The following is a 26,434-nucleotide window of genomic DNA, read 5'->3' on the forward strand; positions in this document are numbered from 1 at the left end:
GCTAAGTGCACGCATTCTGCTTCAGTGGTCCTGGGTTTGCCGGTTCGGATCCTGGGTGCGGACATGGCACTGCTTGGCAAGCCATGCTGTGGTAGGCGTCCCACGTATAAAGTAGAGGAAGATGGACATGGATGTTACCTCAGGGCCAGTCTTCCTCAGCAAAAAGAGGAAGGTTGGTAGCACATGTTAGTTCAGGGCTGATCTTCCTCAAAAAAAAAAAAAAAAGAAAAACTCACACTCTTAAAAATCTGAATCTTGTCTAATCTCAACCCCAAAGAAAAGGCTGAATTAGCAGAAGTATTGTCTGAGGATGGAAAGATATTTTGTGCATCTATCATAAACAGGCATGCAGAAAAATATGCAAAGGATATGCATACTATTTAAGACTCAAAGGTCTGATAACATTTATTTATTCTGCAATCTACAGAGAAAGAAGATCTGACCATTGGCATCACTGAGCATGTACAGTTATCCCTCTAAGACAGAAATAGGTCTTATGTGTAAGTTGACAAGATTTACTGAGCTCCCTTTACACAATAAAGAATAACCAGATAAAAAGACAGTGATAAAAACATTTTTTTTTCTAACGGGATTTTTTCTATTTTAGTTACTATTTCAGTACTCTCCTCAACAAGTGGTCTGTTCTTGACTTATACAGACATAATAGAGAAGAACATTAGAACGTTTTACCCACCTCAAAAAGAGAAAAGAAAATGGATATACAGAAGTTCAATTTATTTATTTTTGCCAAAAGAAATATTATTACTTCCAAACCCATAAAGTTTAAGTAAATTGTTAAGGGCAACTGATAAAACATCTCAACAAAGGTATTGCTCATTCAAATTGAAGTAGTAAACTCACATGCTTCTACCTTTGTTCTGGGCCTGAGGTTTCCGTACGGCAACAACTCTCATATGCTTCTGCTGCTGAGTCTCTGCTACTAAGTCTCCTTGAAAAACAACCACCCAGGTCCTAGAAATAAGCCTGAAATATCTGAAATACCCAAGTGAGCAAGAAATGTCCCATAATTCGTGTTTGTAGGAAGGTCAGAGACTTCCACAAGTCACTGAACAAAGTCTTTCTTCTGAAACAAGGTGGCTGAACTACAGGGAACAAACTGCAAAGGTAACTAGTAGTTCTTCTGTCACAGGGTCCCCTACAACTTTCTCATATGTTAACAACTCCTGACTGCTTGCAGCTTCTCAGGCACTACCCCCAGTAAGGACACAGTAGCTTCTGCTTCTAAGTCACATGAGCCTAGCATATTCCTAATTTTCAAACTGATTACCAGAACATAAATCAGAAAGTTTAAATAAATAAGATTCAAGAATTTTCAGTTTTCATTATTGTAAAATTAAAATACTATTTAAATATTAAATACTTAAGTATATTTAAGTATGTTATACTTAAGAGTTGATAAATTGGCAAAATTACCAGATTTACAAAAATTTACACAGAAAAACACACAAATGATCTCTTGATATATACTATACACACACTTGAACACATGAAAAACTTCTTATCATATTAACTACTGTGAGGCAATATAATCCAGTTTATTGATAAAGGAAAAGTGACATACTTCCAATATAGTGCCTTGATTTAATTTGTCAGTTTACATGCCTATTAAATCACAGAGGTACTTGGATCAAATGGGAAGCACAAACACCAACCAGCAACCCACCTAGCCTGTTTTATGTTAACATATGGAAACCAGCGGGCCAGGGAGGCTGCAAGGAAGAGCACGGAGAAGACGGCAAGTCCACCTACAGGCTTTCTCTTCAGAAAGAACTGTCATCACCCCATCCCCCAACAAACCTCGATTATAGAAAAAGATAAATGCGGAGATTTCACCAACCTGACCCCAAGCTTTGTTCTCCTCCTCAAGGCACATTCAGCAAAAAGATCTAAACGCACATCTGATTTGACAAGCATTTAGGTTTACAAAGAAGGCGGTGAAAGTGAAGTCATACTTGGGGCACTCACGGGTTCTGTGTCAAAGGTCATGTAGCAGTATTTCAGCTGCCACTTGCTAAGATCTAAAGCGGGCAGAGCAGAGAGACCCACAAAATCATAGTACAGATCTCTAAAAGGCACCTTTGGAAATCATCTCCTCCAACCTTTAATTATATAAACATGTATGATTAACTTTGAATTTCCTGAGAGGGATTCATAAGGTGATACTCATTTGTGGGAAAGACACACACACACACAAACAAAAGGATAAGTAGGCATAATTACACAACCACAAAATGAAAAATTCCATAAATCAAAAGCTATGCTTTCAATTGATATGATAAATAATGAAATTTTAGGTTTAACACAATCCTATAATAAATTACTTCATTTTTACATTTTTTCTGAAGGGAAATATTCAGGACAGAAATTACGATGCTATCAAAATATCTGAAAAGAAATTAGAACATTTTAAATCAAATAAAATATCAGATTAAATAATCCTCTAAAAATGAACCAGGATTGATTGCTTAGGTTACTGAAACATTCTAAAAATTCAACTTAAAATGTTAACTATAATTTAGGGCTAAAATGAGCTTTACTTTTTTCTGTGCCACAATGTAATGCAGAAATAAAGCTCTCAAAAGCATCTTGAAACAAAAGCATTCAAAAAGAGACTTGGGGGGGAGGGCAGATAAACAGGTCAGCCAGGGAACCAGGAACACATGGCAACACAGGGCAGCGGCTGAAGGCTTCAAAGAGCAAGTGCGTTTCCTTCTTATCATCCTTGGGATGTGTACTCAACAGCTACCAAACAAAACAGGTGAGCTGTGCTGCTACAAACAAAACTTTTTCCCTACTGCTATATAAAAAAAAGGAGGTAGATTTTTTTGCAGGGGAGAAGCGTAACATTTAAGAATTTATACCTTAAGTACAGCTGGAATATCAGGCAAAATTTAAAATTCTTGCATTTATATTGAGTACTTTTGAAGCTTTCCAACAAGACTATCCATATCCAGGACGGAAAAAGAAATCATGTTCAGCAAACCCAGTTTATTCCTGTCTTTTCAGCAAACCAGATCTAACCTCAACCTTTGTTAAAAAGCTGGGACTTAAAGAAAGAAAATGACATTCATCCAGTCCACTCCCTATCGTTCCTCATCTATACATCTCCACATCATAGCTCATTTATTGAGGACCGCATCATAATCTTCCCCTCTATCCAAACTTCTATTAAGATCTTAGAATCTGTCAATATCTGTCAATATCTACACCGATGCCCACAGAGCTTCAACAATGAAAATCCTCAACTCCATTACATTCCTAAGACTTGACCCTTGGTCATCACCCAGAACAACTCCACCTTAAAAAATTGTAAACTGTAACATTTTACTCTCTGACCATACCTCCTCCTCTTCTGTGTCTCACACCTTCGTTTCTACCACACTTCATGGAGATCTGCAGTCTCAGAGTCCCTCAATTTTTCATCAGCTCCCTCTCCTGGGCTCACTTCCTTCCCTACTAGCTCCGCCACTAAATAGCATAAATTTCTTAATCTCTCCTTGCCCAGTGTCCACACCTGTAAACTGGGAATAATAATACCTATTTCATATTCACTTCATATTCACTTTACTCAACAAGTATTTGAGCCCATTATACATGTCAGGCACCGAAAATACAACAGACAACAAACATACTTCCCTGCCCTCATGGAACTTACATTCTAGAATCTTCTGTAATCTTCTGCCATTGTTGTGAGGATTAAATGAGTTAATACATATAAAGAATAATGCACAGCGTATAACATGCAACATTTGCCACAGCTGATCATCTAAACTGCTCTAACTTCAACACATTAGTTTCCCTAAACTCATAACTTTTCACTGGCCCAGCCTGGTAAAACCTCAAGCCTAGATTAATGCTACATTCTGATCTCCATCACTCACTTAGGCCAGAGAGGACATCTAAGGAAATCACAACTATACTGATTTGTTCCATCAAAAATGTGTAGTTTCCAGTCTCAGTGGGATACACAGGTCAGCTCACTGATTATTTCATTTGTTCTGGGTTAGTTCCTTCTCAACTTTGTAGGCCTTCTTTTTCTCTTCTTGACTCTGAAACACTGATGCTCCCCAAGATCCTGTCTTCTGCCCTCTTTTTTTTTCTCCTCAGCCCACACACACTCCCTATATGGTCCTACGGTTTCAATCACCTCTTACATACTGATTTTTCCAGCCCAGGAGCCCCAGTCACATCCCACAGCATCAGATTCAAAAAGTCAATTGCCTTGTTAGACATCCCCCACTGGTTATTTTACTACCATCTCAAACTTAAAATATCCAAAACTGACTTCCTTAGCTTCTACATTGATCCTTACTCATGTATTCTGCTCACGTATCCTGTCTGATGTCATCACCATCTATGCAGTCGCCCCAGCTAGAAACTGTGGAGTTAAACTTGTCTTCTTCTCCCCCCCGGCCATTTCCAAGCATCAAGTCCTACTGAATTTCTCATTTACCAACAACAAATGCTGAGTCTGAACTCTGTTCCCTCTTCTCCATTTCTAGTAACACAGCCCGAGTTTCGGCCTTCATCAGCTCTCATTAGGCCAACTGCTTTCCAAACGGCCTCCCTGCCTCCAAACGTTTTCTGTTCAAATTTCTCATCCACAACAGCTACCACAGTAACTTAACCTTAACTGTAATCAGATCAGGCCCCTGCTTGAAACTCCTTCTTTCAAGGGCTTCCCAAAGCACAGAGTAAGAGATGAAGTCTGAGTCCTACAACAGCATAAAGAACTTTCCCTGATCTGGCTCTATACCTCTCCATCACTCTGTCCCTTACTCACACTCCTACCAATACACATCTGCTTGTACTTCCAGAACGCGTCATGGTGTTTCTAACCAATGTGCCTGTGCCTGTTCTCCCCAGGATGGTCCTCTGTCCCCATTCTCCTCTGTCCTCCTCACCTCAATTCTCATACACACACACACACACACTCTCTCTCTCTCTCTGATCCTTTAATATTCAGTTCAGACATTATCTCTTTCTGTAATGCTTTCTTTGGCCATTCTTTCCATTTCTCCATATTATAGTGACTGTATTACAAGTATCTTTTTTTGTGACTCCATCCATCATCTGACTGCGAGCTCTGTAAGCGCAGAACCGCAGCTTTATCCATCAATGTATCCCTCGCAATTAGCACCGTGCCTGCAACACAGTGGGCAATCATTAAATGTTTGTTACATTATACTATCTCATCTCATACCAAGAATAGCAGGTAAACCATCAAGTACCAAGCTGCAAAATTATATAAAACTGAAAATGAAAAGCTAGGTGACTTATTTTTCTTTTCTGAATATCAAGTGCTATTACTAAAATGTTATCAATGGGTCTTAAAGATTAGCTGCAGCTCCATTCAACAAAAACCAGACTGAAATTGCTGTAGTTTATCCTCCAACTGGTTTCAAGTCTGTACCAAAAGTGTAAGTTAATAATTTATAGAATGTATCCCTAAGTGTTTTGACATCTGAAAGAAAGATATGCTGTGCCAAAAGCAGGATGTGCTTGGTAGGGGAAGGGAGTAACAACATGGAGACTTGAAGCCAGAGATTAAATAATATAATCATCCAAGAGGACTCATTTGACCCAATTATTAAAGGGAAAAAACTTCATGCAAATTCCTATGGTCCTTAAATTAACATATACAAATAAATTATGGAGTAACTTAGCCCTTTTGCATTAATTTAAAAGACATAATCAAGAAATATTTCTCACTTTCTGGGAAACATTTTATGAAGGTTATATCCCAAAATCTGATGGGGTATAATTTACTTTCCTGTGCTGTGTTGCAACGGATTAATCTAAAATACTATAAAATACCATATATTACTATGATCTAGTCTCCCCAGTAGAGAAGTGAGCAAAACAAATACCAGATGTGGATGAGACACTGTCATAATTACCCAGAATTCTTTGTGAACATCCCAAATTATCTGATGGTCAGAGCTATAAATTGCTGTACGTGGTCTTATATGTGGTCTTAAAAATTAAATGTCTTGATTCCACTGCAAGGGCTTTCCTTCTTATTTAGAAGTAAGTCACTGCTTACCATATGCTACATATGTGCTTAATCTTACAATAAAAACAGGCCACTCAAGTAACTTAAGTAGGAAATATTGTCTTTTTGAAGAATCTCTGAACGTGAATTTAGGCTATATACATAGTTTCAACTCTAAAGGAAAAACCACTAACAGTCATGTGTTTTGCCTGATAAAACCATGTGTCACTGAAAATTAAGCTATTTGAAGTAGCTAACAAAAAGCAACACAAAGGAAAGCTGCAATTCTTAGAGACAACGTCTATCATGAGCACAGAGCTACAGGATGAGACGGCTGAAGAAGCGCTACGGTAAAGGTTCTAAATGGGAATTGGGTCTAGGGTTGACTCATGGGAAGACTTTCATGCAGTTAAAAAACTTCTGATTTTATACGGAAATTTCTGGAAGCCAACATCAAATTCTCAAGAGTGTGACCCTCAATGGGTAAAGAACCATTGCTCTAAAGAATCTGTCTGCAACTCAGCCCCATGGCCATAGTGGTTAAGTTCACTTGCTCTGCCTTGCAGCAGGGGGTTCCCAGGTTTGGATCCTGGGTGTATACCTAGGCACCACTCATCAAGCCATGCTGTGGTGGCATCCCATATACAAAATGGAGGAAGACTGGCACAGGAGGAAGACTGGTAACAGATGTAAGCTCAGGAACAAGCTTCCTCACCAAAAAAAAAAAAAAAAAAAAAAATTTATCTGATTCTTCTCTCTTTAATCCTGGTGCCTCACTTTCAAATATTACTACTAGCATCTTCACCAATCACAATTACCCAATATTCTCTAGTCACAGTCTATTTTACTATAAGAATTTCCCAAAAGTAAAATGTCAACATCCCCAAATCAAATACTGCTTTCCCTAGTTGATACAAGCTATGTTAAACTTTTTGATTTTAAATTATAACTCCATCAACTCATCTTCAGAAGAAGAAAGGTCACTATCACATTTATGCATATGATCATATCTGCAACTAGATGAACAGGTACTTTCATCTATCTACTTTTCTCATGTCATGAATGTATGGAGACAAATTTCACTCAGTAAATTTAAGCAATGTCTAGAAAGACATTATTTACTAATACTACTTTTTACATTCTTAGAAAAAAGAAAGGGATTTATATAATCATTTCATCATAGTCTGACAATATGCTGGCAACCTTCCAAAATAGTACCCTATTTATTAAAGAATATTGAAAAAGATGGCATATTCCCCGTGGAGATTTACTTCACATTGTCTTTATAGCTTAGTAGTTAAATGCACAGTATGGAGCCAGGCTAATTAAGTTTGAATACAGGCTCCACTTACAGCTATGTGACCTTAGGCAACCACCTCTCTGTGCCTCAGTTTCCTTACCTATAAAATGAGGGTAACAATATCTTCCTCATAGGTTTTAATGCAGATTAAATGAGTTAATATTTTTAAAATGCTTAGAATAGTGCTTGACGCATAAACACTACTGTTTGCTAAATAAATAAAACAAAACGGTAATATCCTGAAAGAAAATGTTATATCCACATATACAACTGTAAGAATAAAAGACATCATATATGTTTTAAGTTAGAAAAAATAAGGTAAGACAATGCCTTTCTCAAACTTCTTAAAATATGGTCAATAAACAGAAAACATATGAAAGTAGAAAAACGTGTAAATTTAGTGCTTAGAAAAATGTGAAAGAATTAACATCGTCTGTACCCCTTGAAATAAATGAATAGTCTTAGAGTATCTCACAACCAGGGGTAGAAATTATTATGCTCCATTAAATACAAAGATAGTATTAAAAAACTAAGGATATCCAAAGAAAACTGACTATGTTTGAGAATTTGCAAAGATTAAATATACATACATAGGAAATACATAGCAAATACTGCACTCTCCCCAAAATGATTCACTTTTCTTTTTCCAGTTACTATTTTCAACAGAATATTGATTATTAGTAACTGTCATTAGTTATCAGTAATTATTAATATTAAATATGAAATAAATAATTCTATAAAATAAATTTAAGGTATAAAGAATAAATATTTGAATACTCACTATCCAGTATTTTTTAAAAAAGAGAAAACTTTACCCATACCTCTTACACCTACTATGTGTCTCTCCCCAAACTCATGTTTTATTCATTCATCCTTAAATCTTCTATTTGTCATTCCCTTTAGAGTTGTACTATATTTTGTATCCCTAAACAATGTATTACTTCATTTTGTATGTTCTTGAATTTTATATAAATGGAACCATGCTGTATATTCTTCTGCGATTTGTTTTGTTCCAACATTGTATTCCTGACATAATCCCAGTTGTTGAGCATAGGTATAATTCATTTATTTTCAGCATTGTAGAGCATTCCCCTGTAAGAATATACCTCTGGTCATCCCTACTGTTGACAGATATTTGAGATTTTTGTAGTTGTCATGTTATTATGAACAGTGCTGTATAGACAGCTATATACATCACCTGATATCTCTGTATACAGGTTTCTCTAAGACACATTTAGGAATGGAGATATTGGATCATAGTGTATGCGCATCTTCAATTTTATTTACTGATGACAAATTATTTTCTAGTGGACATGTCAATTAACATTGCCACCAGCACTAAGTGCTCCAGCTACTCCATATTCACACAAACAGCAACACCATTTGGCTCTTAATTTTTGAAATCTAGGAGGTGCAAAATGTCTTCTCATTGTGGTTTTAATACGCATTTCCCTGATTACTCATGAGGCTGAATATCTTATATTACGCTTATTGGCCAAAAAATTTTATTCTTTTATGAAGAGCATATTCAAGATCTTTGCCCAGTTTTCTGTTGTTTGTCTTTATTTCACTGTGTGGCAGATCTTTATACGTGCTGAATACTAATCCCCACTGTCTTTATGGTATCTACTGGCAAAAAGAAATTATTAATTTTGATATAGTCATATTTGCCAATCTGCTGCTCTATGTTTTATGTATTTTTATCTTATTTAGTCATGAAAACATTCTACTCTATTTCTTTAGAAATTGTTATAGTTTTACCTTAACTATACCCTTACCTTACCTGTAGATTCATATCTATAATCCAGCCTGATTTCTCTAAATAACATGAGGGAGTGGTTCAACTCAATTTTTTCCGTTTAATTAACCAACTACCCTAACTACTGAAAGAGGCATCCTGTCTCCACTAACTGGCAATCCTACTGCCACTATAGATCAAGTTTCCTTAATGACTATCTTGCTATTATCCCTTCGATGCTTTGTAGAACTTGCTAGCAATCTGTGTGGAGCTGTTAGTTTTCTTTGTGAGAATATTTTTCCTTTATATTTTAAGACTAATCAATTATCCATTCTTTCTCAAACCAATAAGAGCTGTATTTTTCTGGGACTTTGTTCATTTGATGTAAGCTTTCAACTATATTAGCATAAAGATGACCATTCCTGAAACATGTGTAGTAACATCCCCTTTTTCATTCCAGATACTGCTTTGTGACTTCTCTTTTCCCTTGATTAATCTTGTCAGCAGTTTTCAATTTTATTAATCTTTTTAAATAATATATTCTTAGCTGTATTGTTTCCTCTCTGATTTACCTTTGTTTTATACTTCATTAATTTATATTTATTTCCTTTTTACTTTAATTGGTGGAGCATTCTTTTATTTTTATTTTAATTCTTAAGAATGCAATTATTATTTTTCAGCATTTATTCCCGTAATGTAAGTATTAAGGTCTATAAATTTCCATAAAGCATCAATTTAGCTATATCATACAAGTTCCAATTTACAGTATTTTATTGTTAAATTATAAATATTTTCTCATATACCTTACAAGTTTTCCTCTGACCCACAAATTATTTGTAAATAATACATCTTAATTTCCAAACATATAGGGAAATTATGTTATTGCTTAGAGTTAATGACACTGTAAACAGAGAATGTAACATGATACCAGTCCACTGAAATTTGTTAGAGCTGGCTGTATCAGACCAGAATGTTACCGAATTTTGTAAATGTTCCTTGTGTGCTTTAAAAGAATTTTTTAAAGAATTTTTAAAAGAATTCTGAGATGTAGTGTTCCATAACTGTCCAGTACAGCAAGCTTGTAAATGCTGTTACTAAAATCTTCTATATTTTTGTTGATTTTTCTCTGCTTGCAGCAACATTTATTAGGAAAGATTATTTTAAATAACTCACAATGCTGATAGATTTGCCTATTTCTTCTGTGGTCTTATCTATTTTCTGAATACTATATTTTGAAAGTATATTATCAAGTACATACCAATTTAAAATTATCATTCCTTCTACTATTTTATCATTATTTAGTGACCCTCACTCTTTAGGATAGTTTTCCCCCCCACAAAGTCAACTTTACATGATGTCAATATAGCCACACAACACAATCTTTCTTTAGTAAGTATTATCAGGCATATCTTTTTTCACTCTTTTTATTTTCAAGTTTTCTATATCTTTTTAAAGCTATATTTCTTGTAAAGAGCATGTAACTAGATTTTATTATTTTATCCAATCTGACAGCTTCTGTTAACTGGGGCATTTTGTCAATTTATATACACTGTAATTACTAATATAGCTGCATTTATTACTACTATCTTATTTTGTGCTTTCTACTTGCCATCTATTTTCTATGTTTTTCTTCTCTTTCCTTGTCTTTTTTTTTTTTTTTGAGGAAGATTGGCCCTGAGCTAATAATCTGTGCCCATCTTCCTCTACCTGCCATAGCATGGCCTCAGAAGCAGTGCATAGGTCGGCGCCTGTGATCCGAACTGGTGAACCCCAGGCCGCCCAAGCAGAGCGCACAAACTTAACCACTACAACACCAGGCCAGCCCCCTTCCTTGTGTTTTATTTAGATTATTTTTTCTCATTCTATTTCCCTCTCTAGTAGTTTGGAAGATATACACACTATTTCTAGATTTTTATTCCTTATCTCAGAAATTTTAACATGAATACATAACTTACCAAAGTCTATAGGTAATCAATAATTTTACCCTCCTTCTAAGCTTTGTACAGTGTTTGTCTGTACCTACCTATATTTACCATTTCCTGTGTTCTTATCCTTCTTACATCTTAGATCTTCCATCTGCAACCGCTTTCCTCATCTGTGAGACTATGGTGACCAGAAACTCAGAGAACATAATAGTGGAAGTATGACCACTACTGTTACCTGACTGCTGACTCAACCAAACACAGTAAGGACAAAGGGCAATCCCCAGGCTCTTTACAACTCAGGTGAACATGAGCAAGATGGGGGTTAGTGTGGCTGTGAAACCTTCAAACAGCTAACACCTTGCCTCTGTCCCCATATGCTGAATCATATATTCAAAGTCAAAGAATGGATTGTCAGATCTGCCTTACAGCCCTAAACTATTTTTTAAGTTGGTACAGTAAAACTGCATACCTATCTATTATGGAAAAATAAGACGAGGATGCACCCCAGCAAAAAATTAATCTAACATGATAAAAGTTAAAAGTCTATAGCATTTTATAAAAATTAAGTTTTACCGTTGTCATACATGGTACATATGGCAAGTTAAGCTTTTAATAAAGTATAAATGAATACTAGTAAAATGAGGTTAGTTAAGTTTTGAAGTTTTGATTAAAAAACAAACAGCATATAACACAAACAGCACAAAAGCCCCTTAATTAACATATAAATTAGGTCACGTGAAATATTTAGAAATCTGATATACAAATAAGACTATTTTTTTACATAAGAATCATTAACTTAGCAGTTGAAACATGATAAAGTGTGTTTCCCCAGCACTTGGTCTAAAAAAGGCAATAGTTTTAATCTATCTTGTAGCATACAGCGTAACTTTCAAAAAAAGCTTGAATTTTTTTTGTTCGATAAGAAACACATATACCAGGCCTACAGCTATTTTGAATGAGGAACATTCAGGTAAATAAAGTTTTATTTTATTTAGAAGCTGAAAGTTTTAGAGATGCCTAGTTCTTTCAATGTAGACAATAAAATAGCCAGCTCACTTATTAGCCTCATTTATCACAGGCAAGCAGGGACTGGATCAGGCCAGCTGAAAGAATGGCAAGGACCATCTAATTGTACTTTATGAAATATCGCTGGTAGAGAACTGCTATCAAAGCACACATGACAGGTTCACAAGATGGAGCTCTACACAGAACCATTAATAAGTGCCAGAAACAATCTGGAAAATTATCTAGTAGCAATAAACACAGAGGATTTTACACCTTTGGAGAACCATAATTAATGGCAGTAAAACCATTACTCCATAGGACTATAAGTCCAAAACACATTTGTATGGGTTGTGATTTATTGATTTGAAGAAAAAATAAAAATACAGTTTCTCATGATAGTGCAGAGCTCAGAAATACATAGCCAATTTGATGCATAGATTTTAGCAACCAACTCTAACCAAGGGCACTTCTCCTTCTAGTAAAGTAAGCCGTTTACTGACATTGATGATGATAGCAGAAGCAGTAGTGATGACAGCACCATTTTAGAGCAATTATTATGTTAATCTACCAGCATTAGAGTTTATATGAGCTAAAACTCAGGAAAGCAGGACAAATCAGCTTTTACTTTTATAGCTTTTCCCACTACTAGTAAAGCAAGCATACATATTCTTGAATTTTTAATCATTTAACATTTAATATGTAAAGAAGATAAAATGATGAATGACATAAATATGTCACTACCTGCTGCAAGACCTTTGGTAATTCTCCACTACTTCCAAGATAAAATCCAAACATGGCAATATAAATTGTTTTTCATTTGCTTCCTACCTAATTCTCCAGCCTCAACTCTAGCCATTCCTCCACTCACCCTACAGAGTTGCACCAAACGTGACCTGGAGGTCCCACAATGTGTGTATGCGTGTCTCATGCTTTTCACACGCAACTCCCCTGTCTGGCATATTATTTTCCACATCTTTACTAAGATAACCCACACAAATCCTTTAAGACTTGGCCACAACCTCTATATATGTAGGACAGAATATCACATCAGTTACCTAACTATATTCTAAAGGTTTGTTTTCCTACTTTTTCCTCCCTACTATTCTATAAGCTCTTTAGGGCAAGATGCTAACTAAATCTTTCATCTTCAGAGTCTCAGCGCCTAGTACACAGTAATCCATCATAGTCATTCTACAGATGAACAAACTTAGACCCAAATAAATGGAATTATTTCCCCAATTTCATAGGCCAGTTAAAGGCAGGTTTAATATTAGAATCTAAGACTTCTATCTCCCAGATCAATGCTCTTTCTATAAATGCATCTAAGGATAGCAGATCAGAAGGAATTAGGCATCAGTATCTAGAATGTTCAAGCCAGACACAGAACTAAATGGAGTATAAAAAAGTGAGACCTATAAAAAAAAAATAAGACAAGTTAGTTATAATAGATTTTAAAGGAACAGGTGATAAAAAGAAACAGAAAAGTCAGATAGAAAAATACCATCTTAAAAATAAGAATTACATGGGAGTTAGTCCAGTGACACATACATTTTTTAGGACATGAAAAAGATAAATTAAGTAAATAAATGTATATGAAATCAACTTCAAAGTAACTAAACACTTTTTCTTTAGCCATAACAAAATGAGAGCGGTAAAGTATGTAGGTAAAAATCAACAAGATGAAGCATTAACCAAAGTGACTGGCATAACACTACTTTATGCCAAGGTAAGAGGAGAGTGCTTTATTTGATGTAAGTTACCTTTTATGGGGAAAAGTTAAAGGAAGTAATATTTTAACTTAAAAAATCACCAATCTAAGAAAGACGAACTGAAAAAACTCTCAATTTACAAATAATATATAACCAACTCAGATGTATATGCTTTTAAATATTCATGAAGTATAAGGAAACAAAGCCTAAGTACATCTTACTAAGTCTTTCAAATAACCTCCGTGGCAGAGGGAAGCAGAGCAGCAAAATTCTTCTCTCAGGATTAATCATTCATTCAGTTAAGGACTGAATACCCACTATGTGCCAGGGGTGCTGAGAAGCAATAAAGGGCAGTGGCTAGGAGCACAGATCTCAAGCCAGACTAAATGGATTCAAATTCCTGTTCTACTGCTTATAAGCTGTGCGACCTTGGGTAAATTACTTAATCTCTCTTTGTCTGTTTCCTCATCTGTAAAAAGGGTCTAAAAACAGTAACAGGATTATTGTGAGAATCAAATGAGCTAATAAATGTAAAGCATTTAGAAAAGTACCTGGCATACAGTAAGTAACAGAAACTCAGTAGGTGCTACAAGTGCCGTGCTATTACTACAACAACTACCACCACCTACTGGCGTACCAAGATGAGTAGGACAGTCTCCGTTCTGAAGGAAACCATTGTCAGGTAGGGAAGATAACATACGAACAAACATACAGGAGAACAAGCACAACAGAACAGAAAAGACAAATTCACAGGTGTAATAGAAGAGAAGATAATTACTCTCTCTGACAAATAGGAAAGGGATTAGGGAAAGCATTTGGGAAAAAGAAATATCTGAGATGAATTCTTGTCCACCTTTGAAAATATACCAGAAAGTATAGGGTAGCAGGAAAGGAAGCATATTTCAGGTACAGGGAACAAAAGTATATTCAAAGGTATGGGGGGAAAGCAGTTTGCAGCGACAGGAACGCATAGGCAGTAGGCAGGAGGTGAAGGGTGGCCAGCACGACGGTGGAAGAAGGAGCAAGTGCAGGATCATGCATCCGGGCCTGTATGTCATGCTGGGGATCCTGGTCTTATCCAGTAAAGTTTAACTCATCCAGTAAATTTTTTAAAATCCAGGGAAGAATTTAATCGGCAGAATAACTGAATCAGACTTTGTGTGTGTGTGTGTGTGTGTGTGTGTGTGTAAGACTGTCAGTGAGCTCACATGTGTGCCAATCTTCCTACACTTTATGTGGGATGCCACCACAGCATGGCCTGATGAGCAGTGCTGGGTCCGTGCCTGGGACACAAACCCGCGAACCCCGGGCCGCTGAAACGGAGTGCGTGAACTTAACCACCATGCCACGGGGCCGGCCCAGACTCTGTCGTACAAAGATAATTTTGGCAGCAGTCTGCATGATAGAGAAGAGTGAGGAGAAACAATAGGCTAGTATAAGAGTCTGAGTGAAAAAGGAGGATCCTAAGGCAACAGGAATAGAAATGAAGAGGAAAAGTCTGATTTGACAGATACTCAGGATATAGAATTGACAGATTTGGGGATCATCAGGTTATGAGAGGGGAAGTTAACCCTAGGTTTTAACTTGGGAGTGTAAGACATTGGTGGTGGCACTCACAAGATCGCAAACACAGAAGCAACACCTAGGTGGGAAATGGAAGTAGTTCAACCTTAGACACCTGAAGTTTGAGAATCCTGTGCGATATATAGGTGGAGAAGTTGCACAGAGAACTCTATCTACATATTAGGAGCTCAGTCTAGTTCTGGGCAAGAGGCAAAAATTTTGAAAACATCAGCATAAGGTGAGAACTAAAACTAAGAGAGTTGGGTTGAGTCAGACTTCTAGACAGAGCATACTGAGTGGGAAGAGAAGCAGCCCTGGGTAATGCCAAAGAGAAAGAGGCTCTACAAAAGAAGAATGGGAACAGATGAGAAAATAAGAAAACAGTAATAATATGTAACCTAAGGAAGCAAACTTGTCCAGGAGATTCAACAATATCAAATACAGGGAAGCCAAATCGGCTAAAACCTAAGAAAGGTTCATGGGAATTGGAGGTCACTGGAGACCTTTATCACTGCAGCTTCAGCTGAACAGCAGGGTGGAATCCTCATGCGAGGAAGAGTCAGCTAAAGAAATTTTCATATCAAAAGGATAAAATTATGTCCTTTAATGAACTCAAGATAAATGGTAGGTTTAAGCAAATTCCCCATGTAAAGATAAAACCTATGGAAAGTGAAAAAGAATTGGTATAGTGCTAAACTCATTAAAACCAGGTAGGAAATAAGAGACCATAAGAATAACATCCATATTCTGCTTAACTCTGGCCGCTCTTTGGGTATCTTTCTCTGAAACTTTAGCCTTACTGAAGTATGTCTCTGTGAATTAAAAATGTGACAAGGACATGGAAAATTTTGAAAACATTGACTAGGCACAATGCAATTGCTCTCAGTTAAAAAATGTATGAAACTAGGAAAGTATGATTTGTGTTCCTTTACCATCTTGAGGTTTGGTTCATAACTGGGTCCTAAAAAATATTTTTTAAAAACTCAAATAAAAATCCTCATACTGAATTTTGATGAGTAGGATCAAGTTTTTGTCTCTTGCAAACTACTCAAGGCTACCTCAGCAGGCTTGCAGACGATCAAAACAGAGTACAGAAAAAAATTAACCTGAAATGCATCATAGACCTAAATGTTAAAGCTATAAACTTCTAAAAAAAATCCCATAGACGCAAATCTTCTTGGAGTGGGCAAAGATTTCTTACAACACAAAAAGCACAAAGCCTAAAAGAATAAAATTATAAATTAGACATCATCAAAATTGAAAACTTTTGCACTTCAAAGCTATCATTAAGAAACTTAAAAGACAAGCCAGAGAAAGGGAGAAAAACATTTCAAATATCTATATCCAACAAAGAACTTGGATCCAGCACATATAAAGAACTCTTACAATTCAAAAATAAAAAGACAAGCAACCCAATTAAAAATGGACAAATGACCAGAATAGACATTTCATAAAACAAAATATACAAATAGCCAATAAGCACATCAAGAGATACTCAAACATCATCGGTATCCATGAAATCCAAATTAAAACCAAAAGAATACTACCACATACCTACTGGCATAGCTAAAATTAAAAACATGGAGAAATGTTTACAATGATTGGAGCAACTAGAACTTTCATACATTGCTGGTAGAAATGTAAAATTTTACAAGCACTTTAGAAACCAGTTTAGCAGTTTCTTACGAAGTTAAACATACACTTATTATATCACCCAGCAATTCTAATCCTGAGTATTTACTCAAAAGAAATGTACTCATATATCCACACAAAAATGTGTATGTGTGTTCACAGAAGCTTTATTCTATAGCAAAGAATCAGAAACCCAAATAGTAAGTCCATTGTAGGAGAATGGATAAACAAATTGTGATATATTCATGCAATGAAATACTACTCAGCAATATAAAAGGAATGAACTACTGGTGCATGCAGTAAGATGAATAAATCTTAAAACATTATGCTGAAGAAGGCAGACAAAAAGAGTACAGAACAGTAAATCTAATCTCTAGTGATCAAAAACAGATCACTGGTTGCTTGGGCCAGAGGTGGGGAGGAATGACTGAGATGAGCTGCAAGGGAACTTCCTGGGGATGACGGAAATGTTCTATATCTTGATGTTGTGGTGGTGGTTAAACAGGTGTATATCAAAACACACTGAAATGTACACACATAACGGTCTATGCAAATTACACCTCAATAGAGTTTATTAAAACACACACACACACACACACACACACAGAGAACAGGGTATGATTTTAACTTTTGTCTTAGGATTGCCCTAATCTGTACCCTAAGAACATAATAATACAACCGTCTTCTTAAATACATTACAAACCAAATGAGTGTATGAAAAGCTATGGACTCCACACTCCTTAGCCTATTCAAATATAGAATATAAAGTTTAGCTTTCTTGGGCTTGGGTTGTTTTATCCAATAGAATAACAGTCTAGGACATTATCCTTGAAGTCTCTGTCAATATTACAAATAAAAGTAATCTAGCGACATCTCTCTCAATACTGTATATTGCCCCTTAAAAAGAGTCCAAGACAGCCTTCCTCAAGCTAAAAGGCATGTGACAAATAGCACTAAGATGAAGCTTCAATGTATATTTTTATAATAACATCCTTTTAAATGGCAGTTATATTAGCTAGAGTTAATACTGGACAAGAGAATAAGAAATTGTCAGTCGATGCAAAATGTATTTAAAACAAATAATCTAATAATATAAGTAAAATGTTAAATAAACATTTCTTGAATACTTAAAACATGTACTTAAAACTAGGCACAATGCTTCATATGTCTCATTTAACCTTCTCAACTCTAAGATTATCATCCCCATTTTACATATGGGGAAATTCAATCATAGGGAAACTAAGTAGCTTGGCCAAGGTGACTCAGCTAGTAAATTACAGGATCAATCCCAACTCTTAACCACTATGTTTGCTCCTCTTAAGAAAGAAATGCTATATTGGGAACCCCGGATGCATTAAAGACCTCAACACGAAAGGTAAAATTACAAAACTATTAGAAGAAAATCTAGGAAAATATCTTTGCAATTTATGAATTAGGAAGGACTTCTTAGTACCCACGAAGTCAAAAATTTGATAGATTTAAATACATTAAAATTAAGAATTCCTGTACCACAGTCAAAGTCAACAGATGATTGACACATTGGGGAAATACTTGCCATGTCTAAAACCACGAACGGTTTACCATCTCAAATACACAAGGAACTCTGGGAGATCAACAAGAAGTGGAAACCCAACCAAAAAGAAAGGCAGAGGATATGAACAGGCCAGACATGGAAAGGGAAACCCAAACGGCTAGCAAGGATATGAAGAAAGGATCAACCTCTTTGGTAAACAGAAAAGCATATATTAAAGCAACCATGAGATTCTACTTAACAACTATCAAATTAGCAAAATGCAGGATGTTGTATGATACAAAAACCTGGCAGAAATGTGAGAAAACAGCATTTTTATATGTTGGCGAGGGTAAAAATTGGTGTAGCCACTATAGAAATAATCTGGAAGAATTTAGTGATATTAAATACGTGACTAACCTATAACTGAGCAACATCATGCCTGGATACACGTCCCCAGAGAAAGTCTTCCACAGCTACACAACATGTAGGAAGATGTTTATTACATAATTATTTGTACCCAAGAGTTGGAGTCAACCTGGGTATCCATCATTAGGGGAAGTGATAAGTAATCTGTGCTAGATGCAAACCATGAAATACTGCACGGTTAGAAGCAATGAACTATATGTACATACAGCAACATGAACAGATTCCAAGCAATGCTGAGTGAAGTAAAATATATAGCAAAATAGCAATTATGTAGATGCAAAACACAAAAAAACTACATAATTTTACAAGGTTAGAGATATGACCAATTACATATATAAAACACATTAGATTGGGTGCAAGTCAGGGTTAGGAAGGACAGAGTGAATGGGAGTTGAGATTGGGAATGAAGAGGAAAAATTATAATCCAAATAATGAGAGTCCACTTCTAAGCAACACTAAACTGAATCTAAACATTGCATCTGAAATGCTTTAAGTGATACAGTCACATCAACTATTAAATTTGAAAGATTTATGCAAATAGATTAGAAATCCCTTTTTCTGAGATGATGGCATTCTACACAATACGTTTTGGTTTTAACTATGATAAATTTGAAAATTTATAACATACAGTTCTTACTTGTTACCATCATAGATAAATATGCTCAACATGCTCTACTGAAAGGAACACTGAGCCACAAACCTGAAAAGCTGTAACCTAGTCCAAGCTAACAGTCACAGGGACTTGGCAAAGTCCTTTTACCTCTTTGAATCTGGTTGCTTAACTGCACAAATGGATTTGAATCATTCTCACAAATCCCTGCAGCTCCAAAATTATTTCATTTTTTTCTTAATTAATATTTATTCATATGAAATTATTTTCTCTCTCCTCCAACTATTCCCTCCCTCCTCTCCACCCCCAAAAAAGTAAAAAACAAGAGTATCAAAAGAGATTTAGAAAAGTGATGTAGCAAGAGGAGTGAACAGTAACTTAGTTTTTTGGAGTAGAAAAGAGAAAACATTAAAGAGATACAGTGATTTTCATAGCTTTTTCAAGTCTGTCAGGCAGAGTAAGGTTACTGTAAGCCCAGGTTCAGAAAGCCACTCCTGGAAGGATTTTGCCGTATGCTATTCCACATGTCACTATCACCCCTTCCCAAACACATGCTAAAGTCTCTTGCAGCGCTGCTACTTGAACACCTTAAATTTCAGCTTATCTGTATCAGTTTTCAGATAAAAAATTCTCTCTAAAGGTCCCTTCCATATTCAAAATGTAATACTCCAAGAGAATGAAGAGTTGCTTAATCAACAAACTAGTCACACTCAACACTTGACAAAAAAACCATTCAATTAGAACTGTGGATTAAATGGATATAAACACCTTAAGAATGAGGGAAGTTAGAATACTCTACATTGGTGAACATGTGTAGTAACTGAGATATCTAAAGAATAATGCTGCTGCCATTTATAAAAAAATTGAAATCAGAATATTTAAAATATTTAAAAAACTGAAATTAGAATATTTAAAATACTAAAAAAATCGAAATTAGAATATTTTTTTAAAAATAGAGGACTTTTAATATTCTTAGAATGCAACAATAAACATGAGAAATTGACATCATTCCCATATTTATCTTCCATTCACATTTAATTTTAAATACGGATGGGGCAGGGGTGAGGGGGTGATTGGGAATTAAGAGGTCACAAAACGTCCGTTACTACTAATTCCAGCACAGATGTCGCTGTTACTGCAAGAGATGACGAAGGCTTTCTCAGGTTGCCATACTAGAAGGTCTTCTACCAAGAGCCACAGTTTAGACCTCAAACTCCACATATCAAGTCTCAGTAAATATAGAAAGTTGATTATGAAGAGAAATGTGTACATGAACGGATAAATGTAATCCTGATGAATATAGAGGACATGTATTAAACAACAGGATGATGTTTGAAGAAAAAATAAGAGGGAAATAACTTCTTAGAGAGTGAAAAATCAAGAAAATTTCATAGCTATAATACAAGTATAGACTTGAACTCAGCTTTTTTTGCTTTTCCTTTCAGAATCTTTCAATTTATCTACACCTAAACTGATGTACTCCAAAACACATTTTTTTTTTAAGATTTTATTTTTTCCTTTTTTCTCCACAAAACCCCCCAGTACATAGTTGTATATTCTTCGTTGTGGGTCCTTCCAGTTGCGGCATGTGGGACGCTGCCACAGCGTGGTTTGATGAGCAGTGCCATGTCCGCGCCCAGGATTCGAACCAACAAAACACTGGGCCGCCTGCAGCGGAGCACACGAACTTAACCACTTGGCCACAGGGCCAGCCTCTCCAAAACACATTTTAACAAAATTAATGAAGTGAACTGGAAACATTAAACTTTTTTCTCTGAAAACCATCTTAAAGCAAATTTTACCTATTAGAGAGCGTTTTGCTAGTTAAGCAGCAAAGTTGGTAGGACATTGCCATATTTTTCAAGCAAGCCAGTTTCGGGTTAAAAAGCAGCATAACCCACCTGCATCCAGGTTAAAATTTAGCCATGATCACACTATAATAAAATTTTTTATTTGATAAAATTGATGTGCTAAGAATGCTTCCTTTAGGAATATAATTTTCAAAACTTTGGATTTCCATCCAAAGGAAAGGTTATTTCCTATAGCAAAGCCTGTATAATAGATCAGATTTAATTTTGACTGGGGATGCCACAAAACTTTTTCTACTATGTCTATCTCTATTTATTTTCTTTTAACTTACAGCTAGTTCAATGATCATTTAGCTAGCAATATGTACAACATGTAGCCTTTTTAAAAACCATTTTATTATATTTCCTAATCAGGGCACTTTTCTACTTTAAATTTTTTTAAATTTTCTTTCAACAACGAACTTTTATTTTACCTTATATCTCTATTAGAAATGCACATACATTTCCCCATAAATTAGTGACCAAGCTTCCAAGATTGAGGAACCTTTTTCAACCCTAAATCCTATTTCTACAATTTCCTCAAGTCCTCTAACCTCCTACTGCACTTTTGTACACTAATGTACGTCTTTTTCCAACATCTACATGATTTTTCTTCTCCTGTACTGCAATTTAATACAGGTAGTTAAGAGTAGCTAACAATGTAATTCCACATGATATTGCATCTGTGTTTACATCTGGCTCTAATCACATGCTTAGAAGTGATTTTTACAGGAGAAAGCAAAACGGGGGAAAAAAATAACACAACTATGAGAAATAATTATTCTGTTATTTTAAAAATATCATTTCTAATTTGACAGAACTTTCTCACCACATGCTTCAAAACTACTAAAACTGTAAACATAGGGAAATACTGGATACTAGAGAAAGAAAGAAAAAAGTACTAACCAAATATTTCATATGCTTTTATATCAGGGTCATCTTAGCAAGTGATTGATGCTTTCAATTTATAAGATATTTTAAGTTTTGCTCCATGCTACAATTATATATGTCATGGCTGTGTGGTAAAGTTCCTCAGCTCATAAAAAACTAAGTGAATCACACCTATTCACTACTGAGCTCTAGGAATTAGGAGAACATCAAATTCAAGAAACATCTGTCAGGAAACGTAAAACTATATTTACACACACACACACACACTCACACACACAGAGGACATCCTAAAATGAGAAATTCACACAAGCTTACCTGATAATTCAGGTATTTCCTACCTAGTTCAAGATAAGCAGTATTACTATTGCATTATGGTACTGGTATTGGGGCATTTAGAGAAACACCACTAAAAATAATTAGGGAAATAAATACTTCTAACATTTGACCAATGAAAGGCTTCCAAAAGTTTACAGTGATATTAACTTAATTATATGGGCATAAACCAAAAAGAAACAACTGAATTCATTGAGTTTCATGCAATTATTTATGTGTAAAAGTTATATCAATTTACAGTTTGTTGAAAACTAAGAGTTCTTTGAATACAAGCAAACAATAATTAACCAACTATAGAGAATTTTTCACTGCATTTAAAGCCTCAAAACAAACTTACATTCCTTAATTTACAATTCTAAATTTAAAATTTACACACTAGCTGATCCTGATTCTTAACTAGAAGGAGAAGGAAAAGATAAAATCTAAAAATCACTAACATCTGAGTGACTGCTGGTTAACATTTTCTTTAGCGTAGTCTGTCAGCTCATGTATACTTTAAGTCTGCATAAGTTATGGGAAAATAATTACACTAATACCAATCAATTAATTGCAATGTTTCTTACCATATTTACATCTTTTCACATCTAAAAACATGTATTTTCAGAGATCTTACTATGAATAAAAAAGGAGGTTAAAAAGTATAGTAAATATGCAAAATAAATGTGGGCCAATCATTATACATTCTTCTCCAAACCTAACAACATAAAACAAAACTTTTTGTTAAAAAGCCATAATACAACTCATCTAAAGTGAGACCAAATTGATAGCAATCTCAATGTCAATATTTAAAAAGCTCAAATTAATAAAATTGTTCAAGTTAAAACATTCCCATTTCTTTCCAGTTTTAGCATACTAGAAAATACTAATGCCTAATTTACCGGGGCTAGTTTTAAATAACAGTAAGACTGAGAATTATACTGAAGGTCCCTATCAACACAGAGGTCCCAATCAACAGGAGACAGAGCAACTTAATGTACTACTACACCAGTAATCACTTTTGTTAGCATCCTCTACTGGTGGTTTCCAAAGACAGCAAGCGTAAACGGTGCAAATGACAGAAAGATATGTACCTACTATTCCATCTAAAGTGAATTAATCAGCATGTGGTCATTAGCAGATAGAATACATGTCTCCAAAAAAATAAATACATAAGACAACCACACAGAGAATAGATGTGGAAAATGAGAAGATTTTTAAAATACAACAAACAAAGCATTACATTATAAATGGTAAAAACTGATTTCAGCAATTCAAATGCCACTCCTTTACAGATGACTAACATTACCATAAAGTTACTACATAAGGTTTGATGCTTTGGCCAAAGGTTACTCAATTGGTTTACCCCTGCCAAGTTACTTTACTTGATTCTCCCATTAATATCCTACTCTGCAGATATATTCCAGAAAGGAAATTAAAATATTTTACTGGAGGCTTAGCAGTAAAATCTGCATATCATGTTAAAATGAACAAAAAAATGATTTGCATACAAATAACAGCATAAAGTATCTCTATGACTATCTCCCACTGTTCACATCATTTATTCCTTCATTTAAAAGATTTAAGAGTTAACATTTTTTTCCAAGCAATTCTCTCCAAAAAACTGCAACTTAAACATGATTGCGTTGCTAAGAAATATTAACCAGGACCTTCCCTGAGGTTTCACAACACAATGGCATATAACTTCATTTTTAATCTGCAAATTATAAGGCTTAATCAAATAGCAACGCTGTAATCACCAGCAATGGATGAAATGCATTTGAGAACAAAAAGAAATACAAGGAGAGAGCCAAAAGTGATGAAAATGGAAGATACCTGTAGTAGTACCGTGCTATCTTAAACACCTTTTGTTTTCTGAGAGTAATGCATACTGCAGACAAGACATTTTGTGCTAAACAGCCCCAAATCTGTTTTTCTAATATTAAACACAAAGGAAAAACACTGACAGCAAGCGTGGTAAATAAATCCCTCCCTTGAGAATGAAAGCAGCAGACAGGAGGGGGCTGACATACATGCAGGAGAAAACTAAACACCATCTTTTTTCTACCTGCACAAGTTGCCATTTGCTGCAGCGATCGAGAACCTCTTTTTCCTGTTGATTTCAAGTACCTTTCAGGATAGCTGTTTTCCCCTTAAGTCATCTGTTGATATGCCTTATGAGTATAATATTCATATCACAGGATCTTTAGGAGAAAAATCCATTCTTTCCTGTTCAGGTAAACATGTTTACAGCAGCTGCACAGACGCTGGGTGGTTCAGACTCACATGTCATACACATGTCGTCAGCAACAAGAAAAGCCCCTTTCTCTGGCTATGAACATTTTGAATAAGGTAAAAGGCGAAAAGCCCTTTCTGAACCAACTTACCTTTCATAAAGCCACATCAGCAACGGCGGCAACAGCTCAATATAGAATACACACTATTTGACGCTAAAACAGGAAATTAAAATTGCAATAGCCTATGCTCCGCTCCTTGCTGTAACAAGTCATCTCTCCACAATGAGAATACCAAATATTAGTTATCAATCATAACTAAGTGACATCTTTAAAATGAAGATGTTTATTCGAATATCTAAAATCATTCATGAAAACAGTGATTTTAATGTCGGCTCAAATATATTAAAAATATGTTTACGACTGGAAGGAAACATCTTGAAACAGCTTAAAATCTTCGTATCTGCTTCTAGACAGGAAATCCCACACAAAATCTAAAATTGCCAGGAAAGGTTACAAAACCTCGCGTTGCGCATCCCAGAGGGGAGGGAGAATGGGAACCCGGGAACAGGGGGTGGGGCGGGGGGAGCGCGCGCGAGTTTTTACTTAAACACACATTTCCTCATTTTCTGGAAGATGCAGCCATCCCACTATAGGCGCATTCATTGCCCTACTCTTAAAACCTCGTTTTTTAAAGAACGCAGGAACCAAAAGGAGCCCCTTGGTCCGAAATGTACGCGTAATTCCTTATATAGCCTCGCTGCAGCCAGCGGCAGGGCCGTTGCCGCCCATTATTATACAAACAGGTACCCGGCCGGCCGGGCGGGGGCCTCTCCCCGCGCTCCCGCCGCCCCCGGGCGGAGAAGTCTCGCCCCTCTCGCCACAGGAACTGTCCAGACAATAACAATCAGCAGACATTTCGCTGCTGAACAAGAGGGAGAGAAAGCACAGAATCGCCCCCGAGATAAGCAGAAATACAATCAACTTACAACGTCTCTCCAAACTGGAAAAGGCGACTGTGCAACAACAACCACATGTTCGGGTCTCGCTCTCTCGCGCTGTCTCTCTCTTATTTTTTCTTTTTTTTAACTCTCACGCCAGGCAGAGGGGTGTGCATGTCCCCGGCACATCAGCACAAATCAATAAACACTGCAGCTGCGGCGCGAGCAGCGGACCCGCGCGTCCGTCGGTCCGTCCGCCCCCTCCCCCACCCTCCTCCCACCCGAGACCGAGAGCGCCATCCAAGCTCCATTATCCGGCTTCAGCGCTCCGAGCGTCCGGCCCAGGTAACAACTTCCCCAAAACCGAAAGAGAGGCGTAGGCACAGAACCCCAGCCCGGCGCGGAGACGGGGTCTTCCCCGGGGAGGGGCTCTGTCGGTGGTGCTTCCCCGTCTGTGAGCCCAGGTAACTCCACACACCGCCGTGCCCTGCTCGCCGCCATCCACACGGCCCCGGCCGCTCCCGCCCCGTCTCCGCGCCAGCTCCCGCACCGCGGGGACCTCCTCGCGGGGCTCGCCTCGGCGCCCCAGGCCGGGGGCCCGGGGCTCGGGACCCGCGCGCGGGGAGGAGGGGCGCGGAGGGACCCGCGCCTCCGAGCCGCTAATCCCCAGTCCGCGAGCGCGCCTCGCCGGCCGGTCACAACTTTACCGCCGCCGGCCGAACCCGTCCGCCCGCGGCGCGCACCGCGCACACGCGCGCACGGACGACACGCAGCC

The 26,434-nt window shown here is 36.7% G+C and overlaps 1 protein-coding gene across 3 annotated transcripts in view; it reads right to left on the reverse strand.

The window, feature by feature from the left end:
- ZEB1 (zinc finger E-box binding homeobox 1) overlaps positions 1 to 26,434 on the reverse strand; it is a 180,322-nt gene that overhangs the window by 152,874 nt on the left and 1,014 nt on the right. The gene's annotated exons all lie outside the window — the stretch shown is intronic.

This window comes from Equus quagga, chromosome 12, assembly GCF_021613505.1.
Source record: "Equus quagga isolate Etosha38 chromosome 12, UCLA_HA_Equagga_1.0, whole genome shotgun sequence".
NCBI classification, from domain to species: domain Eukaryota; kingdom Metazoa; phylum Chordata; class Mammalia; order Perissodactyla; family Equidae; genus Equus; species Equus quagga.